This window comes from Tiliqua scincoides, chromosome 2 (genome assembly GCF_035046505.1).
Source record: "Tiliqua scincoides isolate rTilSci1 chromosome 2, rTilSci1.hap2, whole genome shotgun sequence".
Classification (NCBI taxonomy): domain Eukaryota; kingdom Metazoa; phylum Chordata; class Lepidosauria; order Squamata; family Scincidae; genus Tiliqua; species Tiliqua scincoides.
The window spans coordinates 199,292,336-199,311,839 of NC_089822.1; the positions used below are offsets into that span (position 1 = coordinate 199,292,336).

Sequence of the window (19,504 nt, forward strand, 5' to 3'; positions counted from 1 at the left end):
GGTGATGACATCACTGCCAGTAATTTCTGGTATTACTTAGAATACATGGACCATACAAAGTGGTACGGCAGTGGACAAATGTTGAGAAACGCTGTCCTAGGCATCTTACAAAGCTCCATAATAAGTGTAACAGCAATAGTTTCTTGCACCTTGTGGTTCAGTTCACAATGGAGTTTTATTCTAAGGCAGCCACCTGGATAGGAGATGAATGCAGATACTTAAAGCAGAATGGTATCATTAGAACAACATGGATTTTTGAAGAGTAGAGAAAGTTATTATTTTTAGAAGTGGGCATCAGTCAGTTGGCAGGCATACTGTACTTTTTAGAGGAGAGGAGACATTTCCTCCTGGAACTTCCTGTCTTTTTTGTGTTTCCCCTTCTTCCCCCCCCCCCCCCAATGCTTTGGTGGGTCACCAAAGCATGAAGAAAAGACTAACTGATAACTAATTGCCTCAAGCCCTATTCAAAAATCAGAAACTGTAGCTGCTAATTACCCAGCAAAGAGCTCAACTTCTGCAGTTTGCAAGCATGTATAAATATAGGCAGATAAATGTTTGAGGCTCTTTTGGGGGGTTATTATTACTTACAAATATTTCTTTCTAGATTTTTTTTTGGGGGGGGGGGTCTGGTAAACTTAGATGCATCCTGATAGAGTTGTTTAAAAAAGTGGGTCCGGGTGCTAAAGTGTTTGGGCACCACTGATCTAGATTGTTCTGTGAACAACTTACTATGTTGTACTTGCTTTCTGTTTGTGGTACTCTTTTGTAGACTAATTTGGTCTACAACCAAACTTCACGTTAAGCAGATTTTCCATTGGTTCAGGGAAGCTATTTCTCTGACCCATTCTTTTAATTTCAGAATGGACTGAGCAGTGAAGTAGGCAGAAGGCAAATTTTGCAAAGAGAGTGGGAGAGGGGCAGAAGGAGAACAAGTAATAATACAATCATACCTTGAGATATACCCGTTTGGGTTACGAGAATTTGACTTTACAAGGAGTTTCATTTAATGCCTCTACTTCACCTTGTCAGGCTTTCCTTCACATTTACAAGGACCAGTTTGGATTTTGCATGCCTCAGCAGCTAAGCACTGTGAGACAAGAGCCGCCATGTGGTCATTTTCTCAGGTATATAGTTGGTGTGTATTGCAGTACTTTCTCTTCTCAAAGAACTTGTGGTTTGCTAGTTCTATAAAGTGATGATTTTTGTGCATTCATGGTTGAATTACATAAACACTGAGCAGCATATGTATGTTTTGTTTGTAAGCATAGTCTTAAGTGCATGATGTGATATGAAAAAGCTTAATAAGAGCAGGTAAACCCTCATAGAATATTTGATGAAGGAAAAATACCTTGTTAGGTTCTGTTAACATAACTAATGTTAACTATTGAAGTAATTGTGTTCATTTTAAGGGTATTTGGTGTTCTAGATAAATGGGTGATAATTTCAGGGCTCAAGAATGCATAAAAATTATTCCTAAGTTGATGGTTTATATTATATTATATTATTATATAATGATGGTATAGATTATACCATAGTCTTTCAAGACTGAAGGTTGCCAATACAATACTAGTCGATAGTAATTATGTTTTCTATGTTTGATAATTCACCCTCTAAGGTGAATGAATTATTAAGGAGACTGAATTACTACTCTTAGATGCCTAGGGAAAACTGTATAGAACAAGATTTGTGCTGGGATTTGGAGAGGACACTGGTTTTGATTTTTTTTTTAAGACACTAGAGGGCGCACCAGCATTTGACATACATATATTTGATTCCTGCATTTGAGCTACTGAGAACATGTGTCATAGTAACAAAAAACGAGTACCTTTATTTTAAACTTCATCTAGCATATTAAAAGTAAAATAGTTTCAGAAGAATTTGTTTAATACTCAGTTTTATAAGAGATTGTAACCCACCCATAGGTGTACACGTTTGATCCCTGTTATGTTTATGCAGCACTGCACAGAAATTGCTTAACTTGCCTTTTCTTTGAAGAAAAAAACCTTTCATTCCTTATCACACCACCACAGAAACAAAATATCAAAAAATAAGTTGATCCTCTACCGTTTAAAACCCAACTAAAATGGGAGGAATTCACCTCCTTCTCTCAATTGTTGAACATCCTTTAACCAGACACACTCAAGAATTCAGCTGAATTCAGGTTCTCCAGTGTTGGGGAGAGGAGGCAGGCTAAAAGGAGCCCCAAGCAATGCTTTACTTTTTCTCCAGAGGAGTGAATGAAGTACCTAGTTAGTTGTGGGTGACAAACTATTCACTTGAAAAGAACGGTATTAGGGGTGTGTCCTCTACCTCCTGCTTTGGGTGATCCCAGGTTCTTGAAGGGAACAGGTTTCCCATCCTTCTCCCTCATTAATCTTCCTGATTTTCACCTCCCCCTTTTCTTACTTATGGGGACCACTGAGAATTAAGACCTGCTGCTATCCTTGAAGTCCTGCTCTTTTGCTTGCAGTCTCACCCAGTATTCCAGTTTTTGGTAATGTGAGATGGAATTTAGAATTTCCATATATAAAAAGCAACGGAGGACACTTCTGACTGTGGGAACTGGAATGAGAACCTTATTAATGGCATCTTCCATTCTGCTGATGCTTCTGAAGTTCTTTTGCATAAGCCATTTATGAATCAACAAAATATAAATTTAATGCCAGACTTGTGAAAAACCAGCAGAAATTTAAGCTCAAGACCATGAAGGAAATTATATTACCAGTGTTCTAGCTGGAGCCTAATCAGAAGTAAGGCAAGAGTCAAGATTATGAATTTTAGTACTATATTTTAAATGCTTATTTCAGCAGCTTCTTACAAATCCGCACTGCTCACTTACTGGTTTTAGCATTGTGTGGCTATAAATTCCAACCCAACTCGCCCTGATTCATTAGTTCTGAACCATTACCCTGAAGGATAATGAAATATAGATGCTTAATTACTTGTGTGGACAATCTTGGAGGGTGTCTAATTCCTAAAGTTCTTTAATAAGAGATTCTAGAACGACATGGGGTCTAGCATGCATCCACGCAGAAGTGATTGCAGGGATTTATGAAGGAAAGGCTAGGGAAAGTTATGACTGCTAGCTTCTCTCCTGTACCTCTTTTCTAAATACAATTACAGGTCCAGCCTATTTATACACGGATTTTTTGTACACCGATTTGACTCAACACGAATGGCCACTGCAAGTGAGAAGGAATGTGCTGATCCCTGGAGAAGGGGGAAAATGCATCCCTTTAAAATCAGTTTAAAAAACTGAACAGTCCTTTAACAGTAGCCTCATTAAAGAGAGAGAGAGAGAGGGCGAGCTGACTGACAATCCATCAATCCTTCTCTCTCCAGCGGCCCCTCCCTTCCCCCTGAGCATGTTTGCATTGGTGAAGGAAGGGGCTGAGTGAAGAGGTTGGAGGAGGACTGATTGATGGATTGTCTTAATGACTCTTGGTCAAAAGGTCAGCAAGGCTGTTTTTCAATCACCAGAACAAAGAAACTTTGTTTTTTAAATTGATTTGCTATAGTGCATTTTTTGCCATCCATGTGAGTGCTTGGAATGGAACCCACGCGAATAATTAGTCTCAACCTGTATATGTTTGTCAGTTGCCTGGTGTGCCTCTGTTAGTGCAAAGGCAATTCCAAAATGCTAATAATGCATATTGATTTGCATCATTTCTCTTGAGCATCTTTGGGGAAGAGGGCATGCATGTATGACTAGCTGGAGTGGTACACATGAACTGAAGTGCCACAGTCTGTTTGAATAGGGTGTCCAGATGTAAAGGGGGCTCTTCCACACGTAATAGGTATGCAGAAGAAGGAATTTTGGGAAGTATAGTTTGGTTTTGCAGGGGTGAGAAACTGCACTTTCCAGTGTAGAAGAGCCCTGTTTCTATTTGCATCTGGTCCTACCCATGCAAAGGCTCTGACATACGAATCAGTTTGAGTGCATCTACAAGGTTTGTCATGCTACATGTGAGTGCTGCTGAAAAGATGCTCTCTGGCATGTACACCCAGAAGCCATAAACTATCTGGAAAACAGCTTGCCATGGGATTGGGTCTGATCGCACAAGGGCCCTTGCTATTGCTGCATTTTTTGTGTAGTGGGAGACTGGTTACAGCACTTCAGCATGCACTTGCAGTGAATTGCTTGGCAGGTGCTTTCTCTCCTACAGAGGCCACAAACTTGTACTCTCTTGTTTTGTTTTTTCTCTGGAGCTCCTAGACTTCTGTGTTTAAGGGCTGGGGTTTTCTTCCATAGCTTCTGAGCCTTTTCAAACATTGCTTTATGCCCTCCCTCCCCCCTGGCTTAAAGCCATTCCTACTGAACAATGGAGCTTTTTTTGTGTGTTCCCATTTTCGTGTCTTATCTTTGCTTCCCACACCTCCAGTTCTCACTTCTTTGTTTCTCATAACAAAGCATAAAGTGCTCGTGGTATCTGAGAAACTTTCCCAAAACATTCTGGACTCCAGCCAAACCTGCAGGCATTGCTGTTTTGTTTTACGTGAACAGACAAACCTTAGGAACGAGCTCTGTAGGTTTACTGTTGGGACTCATACTGCTAAATGCTTTGCCGCAGAAAGCCAGATGTCCATCTGAAGGGTTCTAGCCTAGCCCTTCTCTCTGACCACTTACCTATCAGTGTGTACGAATCTTCTTTGGTGCAGCACATTCCATCATGTGAACCTTCCCCTGCAGTTGCATTGAGAAAGGAGCAGCTAGAGACCTGTTGGCCTTACTGGATAGCAGAAAGGAAAGGGCAGTGGTCTTCCTGGACACTTGACTTTGGCACAGAATCAGACTCCTGGTGAGGAGAAATCATGACATCTTTCTTTTCCCTGACCTTTGGTGAATGGGCTTCCTCAAGAGGCCCCTGTGTCATCTCAATGGCCTCTCGAGGAAGCCCATTCAGCAAAGGGCAGAGTGAGGAAAGATGTCATGATTTCTCCTCTCCAGGTGCCTGACTGTGTGATCCTCCTTCTGTACCAAAGTCAAGTGTCCAGGAAGACCATTGCCCTTTCCTTTCTGCTATCCAGTAAGGTCAAGGTCTGATAGTAGTAGTAGTTGTGCAAGGAGAAGATAGTAGTAGTGCAACTAATTCAGATAAGTGAGTTGTGTTGCTACTGCCTACTTGCTGCTGCCGCAGCTGAGAGAGCCTTCTGTAGCCCGTGGCCCCTCACTCAGTGCCTTTGTTGCCAGCCCAGCTCTAGCTGACATTACCTGCTTTTGCTTGGATGTACTGTATATCATGTCGGTGAGCATAAAAACTGCCAAAAGGGTGAAGCTGAAGTTCATGCATCCTATGGGGAATGAAAGTCTGGATAGAAATATGTTAATAAACAAAGGAAATGGTGTGGGGGTTACCTTTTATTTTGCATTCTTATCTCTTATGCCAATGTTTACTCCTTTGACTCTATATGAATGCAGACAATATAGTTAGTTGCTAGACAGTGATTTGTTATTGACTCTTACATGAACTCACTCTTACCTTACCACTACAGCAGAATGTCCAATATGGGCTGAAATGAATGCCAGTGGGTGCATTGGTTCACCTTGCTGAAGAACTTTAGAAAACAAATAGAACCTTCTAATTCAAATTATAGAGGCATCATGGCTTCCTTCTTAAAGAATATGGGCTTGTTTTTGGAATAACCAAAATTTCTGAGAGTTGGGACTATTTTAACTGCAGGGCCTCAGTTGTGGAAGGTTTTCCCCAAAGACACTTGTTTGGTCATCTCACTGTTGGCTTTCCAACATGTGATCAAATCTTTTTGTTAGAGTAGTCAGATCAAGGGGATTAGTGCCTAGTGGTTAATGCCCAGCATGCCCCTTCCTGTTCACTGATTTACTTGGGAAGAGGGAACTGGTAGGTCTATCTGCTTACCACCATCACAAGTCAAGGAAATTGGGGGGGGGGATCTGACACCTCCCATGCACAGACCTGGATATTCTTATTTTAAACCATGATTGATCTGATTGGACAATTCACTGAATTACCAGTGAACATAGGCAAGCAAGGAGTTGAAATAATTCCAGTTTCTTAAATCTGCAAGGCCTCCTCCCCCAAAAAAGGAAAATTAAAGTGGGGAAGAGAGAAGTACAAAAGCAGGCTGATGAAAAATGCCTGCTTGTGACTAGAAGGACATGAAAGAAAACGTGACCAAATTGGATGCAATAATTAGCAATGTCCAACAGAGGGAGCCAAGTAGCTACTTATGAAAAAAGCAGGCAAATAAAACTTAGCAGAACACCAGGGAAGTTTGCAAGTTTGCTTGGATAAGAAAGAACAAGCAACACAAAATTAATTTCCTAAACCTAGCTGCTAGTCCCTGTTGCTAGCTATAGTACTTACATTGTCCCATGGATGCTGGCTGGAATTATGAAGACCTATAGAGTGCTATGCATATTACTGTGCTATGCTGGTGAGCATCAGACATTCATGCTAATAGTGTCAATTTTCAGGTATAATCACATTACTAATTTCCACTGATAAAATTTCACAGCTGGTGGCCTCCCCCCCCCCCGCCCCTTCACCAAGGCTGAAGTTACAACCTTAACACCCAACTTGAAGTTCGAGGGCATAGCTTCCTGCATTGCCTAGTTCTCCATTGACCAAAACCATATCCCAATGCAATTTGCAGAGCTTCTTCATAGCTTACTGGAAACAGTCCTGCTGAAAGCGAAAAGCCTGTTGCAAGACAACTGACACAGATGACCAATTGCTGTTTCCAGAAAAAACTATTGATCAGAAGCTTAAGAAACTCTCGAAATACTGTTTATGAAACTTTTGCTGGAAGCTTATGATCGAGAAGTGTCACTGTCCTGTTCTATGATTTTAAAGGGAGTTGCTTGGAACTCACAAATTGTATTTGTCATACCCTGCCTTACAAGGGCAGCGACGTTAGGCTTTGGACAGCACATTCTGGGTATTGCTCTGCCCCTCATTTTTCAGCTAAAAGTGTTCAAAACTTGCAAAACCTGTTGTGTACTGGCTTTTCTCACCCCAGGTAAACAACTTGCTCCCTAGGAGCTTCTTTGGTTAACACCACCTTCAACTCTAGATCACTCATTTTGTGTAACCCAAGTGGCTGCACCAGGTAGAGTTTCTTCAGCTTTGTTGCTGGGGGGCAAATATCCTGACAGCAGTTGTTTTCATCTGTTGCCCAGGGAAGTGGTTGTCTAAGCATTAAAGGTTTTAGTGTGTCACTGCAAAACTTAAAAAGAACCTTTTCTCCAACAAAGGAAGCAACATTGTTAAACTTTTTTTTTATTTAAACCAACAGTGAACTGGAATCTTGAAGAGAACATGTGACTGTGCAGATTAAAATGAGTCGGGGTGGGATGAAATGAGGCAGGAAGGATTGCCAGAGATTAATGAGGCATGCTTCCATTGATCACATGGAGTAACTTCTCAGCATTTCCCATAATGCTTAAAATGGATCTTCCCTTGACCTGTCCTGGAGAGAAAATTAGAAATCAGAAATAGTGCTCCAAGGAGATAATCGGATTGATCAACCTAAAATGTACCCCAGCTTCTACACATACATTTGGTACGTATTGTCATCACCCACTCATATTGAGGATGTGAGGAAAGGCAAGTGGACATAGGCATTAATTTATTAGTTCTTTGAAGTATTTATATCCATATTTTTCATTCTTGAATGGCCCACCAGGTGGTCAACAATTTTAGATCAGACTCAGGTTTACAACAAAGTAATCAAAACCACAGGGGGTGGGAGAGGCAGTGAACAAATGTCTCTAGAACAAATACTACAATGTTTAAAAAAACATTTAACACAAACCCATTAAGCTTAGTGTTGGAAAGGAAGTACAATGCTATCTGCAGGACACTGGGAGGCAGTATATTGACCAGAAAGCAGGTGAGTCAGATACTTCCTGTCTTGGACCTTTACTTGATCCTGTGTACATTTGTCTATCTACCTGGCTTCCTCTTCCACCCCCCCCCCCTGTTTTTCCTTCAGATCCTCCAAGCGTTCAGGCCTTTCTCCATGAGCTCTAACCAGCTGTATGGAGTCCACCATACCATGAGCTTTCTCATACGCATGCAAAGGGTACTGCTCTAGGATTCCCTGTTCCAATGTTTAGGACTGGTTCAGCCAACAAAGATGTATAGTACATGCTTGTGAACTGAATAGAGTATTTTTTTCTTTGAAACCTTTTTTCTGTTTCTGCTCTTATTTTCAGCAGCAGTCTAGTGTGGGTTGGTGGGTTGATTCAGGAAAAAGGGTTTTCTGCTTTGTAACTCTGCTTGATATAGATGCCTAGTGCCCTTTCCTCATCACTTAGAACAAAAAAAAAAGTCAGAGGAAAATTAACCAGAACAGTGGGGTTTTTTCTGCCTGTTCAAAACCAGGCAGTGACTAGACCACCTTGGACTTCATGGGGTGGGGGGAATTCCACAACCTTGGCATTGTGACCAAGAAGGTCCTGTCTTGTGTCTTCACCAACAGTATCTCTGCCACTGATGAGACATAAAGCAACACTTCAGATGCCAACTACAGAGCCTGTGCAGTTTCAAGCAGGAGAAGGTGGTCCTTCAAGTATCTGAGCCCCAAACAAACATTGAAAGTCATAACCAGCACTTTGAATAAAAGATCATTGGCAGCCAGTGGTTACTGTCTTGAAAGTGTTTTCACGTCATAAATTTTAACTTATGCACATGGTACAGAGCACTGTGCACAGTTGTAAACCACACTACCCTGAAATAAAAGTGTGAATGAGCCTTCAGCCTCTTAGTAAGAGGATGATGTCTTTTAGAACATGTAGTCTATCCTTGTTCCATTATTTGGAAATCATCCTTCTCTACTTACTTGACAGCGCTGCAAAAGAGGCATTTGTTGGTATACGTTTGGCCATTGGAACCACATATTGGGAAGTACTCCAAGGTGCATCTAGCAGGCCTCTCTCGATCAGAAAGCTTCTTGTAAGCACTGCAGTCAATCTGCAAGAAGAAAATCCACTTATTAATCACATTTTCATGCAGCTCTAAGAATCAGGCTGAAGGGCTGCCTTTAGCCCTGGGAAAGTTAAGCCATTTCTGCCCAACATTGCATATACACAACAGAAATCAAATGTGTACACCTGTGGGCTGGGCAGATATGAGTTAAATAAGAGCAAAAGCAAACCATGTTTTTTCTGACTAAACAAGTTTGTATTAGATTATGTAGGTTTGTGAACAGGAACAACACATTATGGAAAAATGAAAGAGTAGATATGTGAGAGCTGACCAAAAGTCTTTGTCTCCAGCAATGACCATCACTGGCCAAGCAGAGGATTTTGGGAAGCTCACAAGCAGGGCATGATGGTGATGCTCATTCCCTGTTCCCAGAACTTGGTACCAGCCATATAGTGCCTATGGACATTAGGATGCAATCTTATACTTCCCTGGGAGCAAGCCCCATTGAACATATTGGAATTTACTTCTGAGCAGACTTGCAAAAGAATTCACTGTAAGTTCTTATGGCTAATAATTAGATGTGGGTGAAAAAAATTTTTTAATGGGTTTTGGTGTTTTCCAAAGTTAGGAGTGTAGAAAGTGGTGTTATGTTTTTATTCAAAATTATAATTATAAATTATAGTCACCTTAGAAGTGTATTAGTTAGGTGATATAGATCAGTGTTTCTCAATCAGTGGTACTTGAGGTTGGTGGTATTCGCAGGACACCTGCAGCGAGTCTAGAAGCATGATTCAACCAGCAGTGGTAGGAGACTTCGTGGGCAGAGCTCCAAAACATGCTTTTCCATGCTTGAAAAAGTTATCCCATTCACCCTGAATCTCTTACTAGTGTTTGTTGTGTTGCATCTGGCCTTCCAACCCAGAAGTAACTGGTGATGATGTCATCACAAGTTATGTCCAGTGGTACTTCAAATAGGTGATCCATGTGAAGTGGTACAATGGAGGACAAACTTGGAGAAACACTGATATAGGTGGTATAGTGTCAGCAGATGCAGCCACAATCATTACCCATGTACCCCCCTATTTAAATAATAAATAAAAACCAAATAAAATGATTTTATTTTTTGCAGATTACAAAAATGAGAAGTGCAGAAAAGTGGTGCTACGTGTTTTTACTTCGTCATCACCATTTTCATTCACTTTCACTAATAATCATTGATAGACCTATCCTCCATGAACTTATGTTTTTGCAAAAAACTGACCTACACAGGTTTGGAAAAAGGATGTATATAATGGCATTCCCATAGAAGGTGTTACATCTTGATTTTGATACAACATCCAGTCTTGTTTGCATTATATTAGTAGTAGAATCATAAGCACTATATATATATATATATATATATATATATATATATATATAAAGCCTTTGAAGCTAGTTGTCATTATGGCATCTTGACCAGGTGCAACATAATGGCTGAGAGACTGAGGGTACAGTCTGAACCCCTTGTATCAGTGCTTTCCAGCAGTGACATAAGGGCAATGCAGCTTTGAAGTAAGGAAACAAACATTCCCTTACTTTAAGGAGGCCTCCGTGAGTGACACCCAACTGCAGGATGCAGCACACGTCCCATTGGCACCGCTATGCCAGTGCTGGAAAGCACTGACATAACAGGTTAGGATTGTGTCCTAAAGGCCCAATCCTATCCAATTTTCCAAGATTGGTGTAGCTGTGCTAATGGGGCGTGCACTGCATCCTGTGGTGAGGCAGTCACAGAGGCCTCCTCAAGGTATAGGAACATTTGTTCCCTTACCTCGGGGCTGCATTTTGTTTGCACTGGTGCTGGAAAGTTGGATAGGATTGGGCCCTGAGATAAGAATTGAACATTGCAAATGTTACATCTTATTACATGTGTTAAGAGACTGTCTTTATGCTCTCAGCACAAAGGAATGTTCTGTGCACTGTGTTCTGACACACAGAATGATTCCCTTGGTTAATTCCAGCATCTTGAAACAGATGCAAATATATTTTGTGGATGAAACAAGACAAGCTGCTTCCCAAGAGAACCATGAAGTGCTGGACTCTTATTTGCAAGCACCTTCCAAGCACTTACAAATATATTTGTAAGTGATTTTCAAGTAACAGACAAGATCCCAGAATCTTTATCGTAATCACCACACATCTGGAACATGTAATATGAACATAATATTAGTTATATCCCACCTTTTCTATCATGGAACTTAAGATTCCTGGGCAGTTACCCATATAGACACTAATCATATCTAGGCTGGTTTAAATTTATCAGCAGAGTGTCTGGATCAAGCATCATCACTGACTGCATCTTGGGATGATAGTCTCACCTTTTTGGTTTCCCAAGAAGCTTTAATCACAAAGCTTTCTTTTTTCTACACAGAAATCACATTCACAGATCAGATTGCAAACCAGGTATCACCAGAAACTAGCAGCTAAACTAACAGATAGAAATAAACTTACCTGTTGCTTAAGGGGATGACAACCACCTGCAGGAGAAAAAAACAAAACAAATTAAAAGCTGTGATAAAGGAGCACAATATTTTCAACTGATTTAAAAGCTAATTGTGAAAATGTTTTAAATTATTGGATATAATTATGTACATAGAAAAGCTCTGATTAGGGGTCCATTATGCTATGGCATACACTTGCAAGTAGAAACCTCAGAGAGATATAAGACTAGGAGACCAATCCTGTCCTCCTTAGGACAACCTCCAGAATGGTAATCACCAAGGTCCAAATCCTAACCAACTTTCCAACACCATTCCCTTACTTTCCCTTGCAGCACGTGTCCCCACCATTCCCTTGCCATTCCCCACCATTCCCTTGCAGCACGTGTCCCAACACAGCATAGCTATGCCAATGGGACACGTGCTGCATCCTGTAGTTGGGTGGCACTCATGGAGACATGCTCAGAATAAGGGAATGTTTGTTCTCTTACTTCGGAGCTGCATTGCCCTTATGTCAGTGCTGGAAAGTGGGCTAGGATTGCGACTTAAGCATGCTATTTTGCAACTGCTAGATCCGCATACAGACACAGCCATGGTGCACAAATTTGGGGCATGTGTACCAGATGTACCAATAAAATTGATTTCTGCTCATGAAAGGAAGGGAAGGTATGGTTTCTGCCAAACCCCCCCCCCCCATCAAGAGCCCTCTGCATTATATTATATTATTTCTCATGTCACAGCTGCCAGTTCTTTTGCTGGACTTGGCGTTAATTACTAGTCGGTCCCCACCCAGCAGCCTATGATGTTGTACAGGTGGACCCACATTATTCATGAGGGTTCCATTTCTGGACCAAGTCATGCAAAATTCAGGTCCACCTAGCTCCAAACACAACCGGAGCCTCATGTCCAGAGATGTTCTGAGGCCTGTGGAGGCCTCCGCTGGCCTTAGAATGGCCCTCGGAGGTCCTAGAGAGGCACTTCCGGTTTTTGCCTGAAAACCAGAAGTGCTTCTCTAGGATGTCCGGAGGCTCTTCTGAGGCTCACGGAGGCTGCACGTGGCCTCCACAGGCCTCAGAAGATCCTCCAGATCAACTGGAGCAGAGCTCCAGTTGCCTCCGCAGGGCTCAGGTGGGGCCAAGTCTGGCTTCTCGCAGGTCCTGGGCACCCGTGTTGAGCCAGATTTGTGGATAGAAATTCTGCAAATAAAGAGACTCCACCTGTAATATATTTGTGAATAATGTGTGCTGAACAATGCAGGGTGGTTTTTTGAATCTGACCAATAGTAATTCTGTCAATGTTCAGATGTTTTAAATGTAATTCAAGCGCTTTTGGGATTGCGCCCAATGTGCCAATTACCACTGGGATGACCACTGCTGGTTTGTGCCATAATCTTTAGATTTCAATTTTTAGATCCTGATATTTACTGATTTTTTAATGTTCTTTTTCATCAGTCCTACTATCGGCAGGTATTGCTATGTCAATTATAGTTACTTAATTTTTTTTTCTATTACTGTAATATCTGGTGTATTGTGTGTCAAAACTGCATCAGTTTATATTCAAAAATCCCACAAGATCTTCACTTGCTCATTTTCCATCACTTTTTCTGGTTTATGCTCCCACCAGTTGTAACAATTATAGTTAATAACAGTTGATAATCATCATCAGTATTTATATACCACTTTTCAACTAAAAGTATTAAGCACTATTCCCAAAGTTTGGCTCATCCTCAGGATTAGTGTTTTTGGGGATGGCTGATTGAGGGTTCCAATATGGACCCCCTTCTGTAGGTAGAATGCTGCGCATGGTTGTTTGACTCCAATCCAATTTACACCAAAATTGTGCAAGGTGCCTGGCTCTGCAGATGGCTCTAGCTACTGTATAATAACACACTTAACAAATACCATTCTGAAGGTTGTCCTTGTTCTAAGAATGAGCCCGGCTGGATGATGGGAAGCCGGGCTGGGCCAGGAAACACAAATGCCATTTGTGTGGAGAGCCTGTGCAGAGATGGCCAAAGCCATGGGCTTACCTGTTCAGGCCTGTGCAGGTCAGTAAAGTTTCTTGCACTTACCCCATTTTGATCACTGCTATCTGCTACACCCCTGTCATGAAGTGCCCTTAGTTGCTGCACCTCCGTTGCATATGCTGCAGCTGATCAAACACTTGGTTTTTTTATCATCAGGTGATAAAAATGATGTTAGGTATCATCAGGTGAAAACTGATGTTAAGATTCTGAGCTGGGATTGTCTTGGGTCAGATTTCACCTGAATCACTGATTCACTTAGATGGTCTTAGAGAAGGTAATCTCTCTTGTCCTCAGATGTCCAAAATGGGGATAACAATACAATACTGAGTTTCTGTATTGATGGGCTTTTAAGGGCAACTGAGAAAAATTTTGTGAGAGGCTTAGGGAGAGCACTCCATCAAGTCTGATTCCCATGGGAGATACAAAGGCATATCACCTTAGCGTCCTAAGAACCTTGTGAGTAACCATAACAAACATGCAGCTAATGCATGCTACAATTTGACAAAGACGACTGAGGGATTTTCCTTTCATGAAAACATCTGAAATTTGCCCTATCAGTGAATTTAAAAATATGTTTAGAATCACATTAATCATTCCTTTGCAGAAATATGGCATTCAGAGGGTAAGGGTGTACCAGATCTTCTGCTGAAGTCCAGATCTTCTGCTGTCCTTCAGTAGAGTTTCTACTTACCTGAGGTGGGGAAGCAGCCCCAGAGTCCCAGAATCAGGAGGACCAGCATAGCTGCAGCCTTCATGATGTCAAGGGGGTGGTTTGGAGGTGCTGATGCTTTTAGTGTCCCCAACAACAGCATCCGAGTTTATTTATACCCATGAAGTGTGATTCCCCCACTCCCACAGTGATGAAATAATATTCCCCCTCCCCATTATAGTCAATAAAGGAACCCAGAGGGCCTGTTCAGTGTTTCTACCTCAGACCAATTTGTAGGAACAAGTGGGGCAATTATGTGCTGCTTTGTCCCAAGTCTTGTCAACATCCGAAATTTATAATTGACAGAAGTCGGCCATTTCCCATGCCATGCAGCCGGGGGGGGGGGTCTTGAATAAAAATATGGGGCTCATAACTGTGCAGGCTGTGTTTTTTCCCCTTCAAAGCAGCACTAGATTGCAGGGAATAACACACACACACACATATGCTGATTAAGACTGAAAGTGATACAGATGGCTGTGTGCGTCATACATAGCCCCCCATGCCCTCCCTGTAAATGAAATGCAATCCTCTAACAAGCTACTTATGAAACCGGCTTCATATTAAGCAAGCTAAGCAATTGCTGTAGTTTTAAAGCATTGTGTTCCTTGTGGAGAGGAAACAAGTGGCTGCAGCAACCTAACATTGATACTGCATGCGATCCCACCACAATGCCCAGCTTTCCATGTAAACATTACAGGGGGCTGTCTGATACCGCCCATTGGTTCGCACTATATAATCTTGCACGTCAGTCTTTTGCAATCACCTGTCAGATACAATCAGCTCACCGGGGGTGTTATTGAAGAGTTCAAGCACGTTTTCATCAATTTTCTGGTGGTGTGCTGGGAACAAAACTGAACTCTCAAGAGAGTTGATACACATTCCTGACCTGCACATGAGGGCTGCTTTGTTTTTTCTTGCTACTTGTTGGAATGCCATTCTCGTAGTAAACAAGGCATCTGACTTGTTGCTCACAAGCAGGAGGCACATTTGGACGTCAAGGAAGCAGAGTCCATAATGAAGAAGCTTGTGGGTGGTATGCAGACCTGCAGCTTCAGGACATAATAAATGAATCCAGTGACTGAGTGAGAAAGTGCAACAAAGATGCCCATCAAACAGATAACCCCTCGTGATTCAAACAAGTGAGCCAGGGCAAGAAATTCTCATTTGTATGGAAGGATCAATTGGTTCTTCATTATGAAATGTCCAGCTAAAGAATGATATTCTTTACTAGAAAACAAGCTGCACATCTCTTTTGAACATGTTGTGTTTTGAGCATATGTGCAAACTAAGAAAAAAAAAATGGACTCCTTAAAGCATGTGATTGAGATTTCAGAAAAACTACATAGCAGAACCTTCCTGAGATGGTACTTCAAAACACACATAGGGGATTGCAAATCTGAATGCCTCCTAATGGCAATATTCCCTGCCTGTAAAAATGTAGTCTCTCAGGGAGGAAAACTCTAGCAGAAAATATTTGTGAGATAGAGCATTCAAGCATGGGGGTTATAAGACATAAGAAAAGTTCTAGTGTTTCAGACCTGTCATGGTCCAGGGTCTCTCTGACCGATCTTACACACTCCTGGTTCACTGGCCAACCACCCCCAGTGAGTCAGAAATGTTTGTTCCCAATTTGTTCTTGTATATCCTATTATCTCAACAGTCTTACTACTCCATGATTGAACAGGGTACAGTTCCTAGGCAAAAAGCTAAACATCAAGTACAAGTTCCTGTGCACATTCACCTGACTAGCCAAACACACCAAACAGAAAGGAATAAGGGCAAAAAAGTAGGTGACACCGCCCATTCTAAGATCCAGTCCTTTAGCCCAAGGGGAGCTGAAGTCCTACAGCCTAACTCCTCTTGCACACACTGATTGATTTTGAACCTGTTCTTCACCAGGCCAACCTAGTCTAGCATTCCGTTTCCCAGTCTATGCTAGCCTCTTGTCAGCAGTAAAATTCAAGTACCATGAGACTGGCCTGGGTCATGCTTTCCTTGCACGGCAAGCTCCCATCAACACATGCATCCATATAAGAGAAAATGCCATGTGCTTTCCCCCCCCCGAACATTTCATTTCCACACACTTAATCAATTTGACAGAACCCAGTCTTGGCAGTTAATGTTTTGAAATGTTTTTTGGAGTCTGAATTATTAATATAGCTAAGTTGAATTGTGCATTTCAGTTTGCTTATTCTAATCTATAAGGGTTTTTTTTTGAGGTCATCTGCAGGTCAATAGCTGTCCCCCAAATGCTGTTTTGAAATGTTATTATATTACATTTGACAGTTTTCTTTATCACAAGCAAACTAGCCTTCACCAACTCTTCCCCTTCAGAAAAGAAACTTCACTGTGAACCTCTTTGTCCCCAAATTATTTTTGTACCACACCTTGCCCTTGGTATTTCCTGTGGTTCAGAAATCTCCATACACACAGCCTGAAAGAAACAGGTTTTGTATAGTTTTTCATGTGAGGATGCTGCAGGATGGTGAATCAATGGATGCCATCTCTGACAGACTGGTAAGTGAGCCAGAGTCTGTTTTTCCTTTATTTTTAACTTTGCCTTTTAATCTCAAGTATAGAATTTGACTATCTCTGTCTGTTTATCCCTCGTCTCATTTTTACGCTGAAAGAAGTTTTTCCCCCCCTTTGTTTTGATTAAACAATCCTGCCAAGTTCTTTACCCTAAAAAGCAATCAGTGTCCTGTCCTTGCAACATTGGTCAGCCAAGATGCTAACTGAAAAAGAGAGTGTGTGCATGTGGGGAGAAAGAGGAGCAGAAAGGAGCAGTTCAGTCCAAGGTGCTCCTTTCTTCTGTACCCTCCCGCTCTGAGGTAAGAGGGCTGTTGGTTTACAGACAGACCCCCAGTTGTGAGTGAGAAGGGTTTGTAACATGACCCTGATCCCCCATTAATAGTGGCATCTTGAACTTTCTGGATAGGAATGATAGTGACATGTTGTCTATGTGGTTTGACATGATCAGAGGGTAGGGAGAAGCTTGTGTTCAAGGAGGGGATGTGGTGCTTCTAAGACCCACCCTGGAAACCACTACAGTGGTTGACATGACATCAGTACTGTATTTCACATCAAGCATTTATACTGACATCTCTGGTTTTATTACATTAGTTTGTATGTTCTTAACTGAGCCATTTTGAGCAGTAGTACAAAGGTGAGCTATACATATTTGGAATAAATCTATTTAAGAATTAAGTAAGCTGAGAAAGACTTGTTGGTCAGCCGCTTGGGCAAGAATATCAGTTTCGGGTTGGGTTTGGACTGTAGAGTTAAAGAGGTAATTGCTTTGTCACTGGGTCACCAAAGAGGCTTTCAAGCCATGATTAGATTTACAGGGCTAGATTGCAGAATCAGGGACTTCACAATTTCTTGTTGATGTTGAAAATGTGCAAAGGAAATTTGGGGTAAAGAAGACCCACTTAGGTGTGTTTGTTGAAATGTGTTTTTCATTGAGAGAGAGAGAATGTAAATAGTGGAAATTAAGTACCTCTGAAGATGTCTCAAACTAATTTGGTGTGAAATGTGGATCTTCAAATCCAGACATATGTCCAGATGTCTCACAGCCCCCACACCACCACTGCCTAACTCTTCAGGAAGAATTCCTGAAGGATTCCCTCAGCCTTAACTACATTGCTGCTGCCATCACTTAGGCCCCAATCCTATCTACCAATGGGGCATGTACTGAATCCAATGGTGAGGGAGATGATCAGGAAGCCTGCCAGAGTTAAGTAAAAATATCTTCCCCTTGCCTCTGCATAGGCTTCCTGGAAGCCTATGGTTCTCCTCCGACGTAAGCTAGCTATATAGCTGGCATCAATTTGAAGAGAGTAAAGGGGTGAGGAGGGTTCAAAAAGAGGGGATAGGATCCTGGGGTATGTCAGTGCCACCAGAATCCATCCCTGCCCCAAAACTTCCCCTGCCCTCCCCCTCCCTGCTTATGACCAGTCCCCATTGCAACTTACCAGAGTTAGCAAAGCCCAGGCTGTGACTGGCCTGGCAGTGGCACAAATTTTGTGCCATTGTTAGAACTTTTATGACAGTGGAACGGATGTTTTTCTGTTGTAAACTGGCCATAGGACTGGGCTGTATGTTTTGGAAGCAACACTGCACCAGGAAAGGGGCAGGAGGTGGAAGTTAAAAGCAGGGCCTGTGCGGGAACCAGGGTTGCAGGCAGCTGCTGGGGAATTATATCTCCCCAACCCCATGCTTCTGAATCTCCAAAGCAAATAATTTTTCCCCCCAATCTGAAAAATGATTTTTTTTAAAGTTGCAAGTCTACATTTTATCATTGAGCTGAATATTTACACAAAAAGGAATATTTGCTGAAATGTCTTATGTTGAAGACCAGTTGTTCCCATGTCACTTTACAATGTACCCTTGATGAGAGAGGACAGGTAAGTTGCAGAACTACCAGTCAGTAGCCACCTAGTGCTTGCTACCTGTATTAGTGCTCTTGTTTTTGTTTGCTGCTTGCCTTCTGAGGCTCCTCAACATACAAAGTGGAGTCAGAGTATTCTGCTGAGTTCTGCTTTATTGAAGATACATTCTGGATGGAGACAACAGCAGCACCAGGAGCCCAAAGGAGAGGAACACAACAGTAACTAGGTCATCTTTCTACACAGGTTATCTCCAAGCATTAGGTGAGAACAGAGTAAAACAGAATGCTGTATCACTCAGCAGTGACTGCCGACTCTTCATCTGCATCCCCCCATATGTTTGGCAGTGAGTCTTCCATTACTTCCCCTGTAGGTGTGGAAGTTACACATGTAAATTAAACCTGTTTTTCTCTGAGCCACAGAAACAAGCTTATACATGCCAGGAACTGACACACCAGCATACTTCTGCAAAGTCTATTTCTAATCATTTAAGCAATGCTCGCAGTATCGAGGGAAAGGTAGAAACCCTTAAATAAGCCCACAAGCACTTTCCTATAATTCTTCCAATGGTAGTGGAATCAGGCTTCCCTAAAAACAGTAGCTAAGCTGTCTGGCACACAGACCCCTCTGTTCCCCTGTAACTCAAGCACTACATTAAGGTAGGTGGGAGAAATGCCCAGTGTATATTTTTTTTCTCCTTTTAATTTTTTTTTTTGGGGGGGGGGGCAGCTTTTTTCTTTTGTGCATTTAGACTTTGAGGTATTGAGATTAAATTTGCTTAATCTTTTGTCACCTGTAAAGATAAGCAATGATCGAAAGATAAGCAGTAGCTCCCTTCACTGCTTAAGCTCCAGAAGGGACAGCCTCCCAGGTTTACTAGTTCAAGCAACCCAAGGAACTGATGTGGATAATATTTTTAGGGAAGTAAAGAAGCACCCAGTGTGAAAATATGTGTGTATTTTGCACTGAAACCATCATTTGTCACTTCTGGCTGA

At 41.8% G+C, this 19,504-nt stretch overlaps 1 long non-coding RNA gene across 1 annotated transcript; it reads left to right on the top strand.

Annotated features, from left to right (window-relative positions):
* The first annotated feature begins 962 nt into the window (after positions 1-962).
* On the top strand, positions 963-8,606 carry LOC136641808 (uncharacterized). The gene is made up of 3 exons (XR_010793920.1): positions 963-1,124; positions 7,276-7,542; positions 8,464-8,606. It is a non-coding gene; the product is annotated as an uncharacterized lncRNA (long non-coding RNA).
* The last annotated feature ends 10,898 nt before the right edge of the window (positions 8,607-19,504 follow it).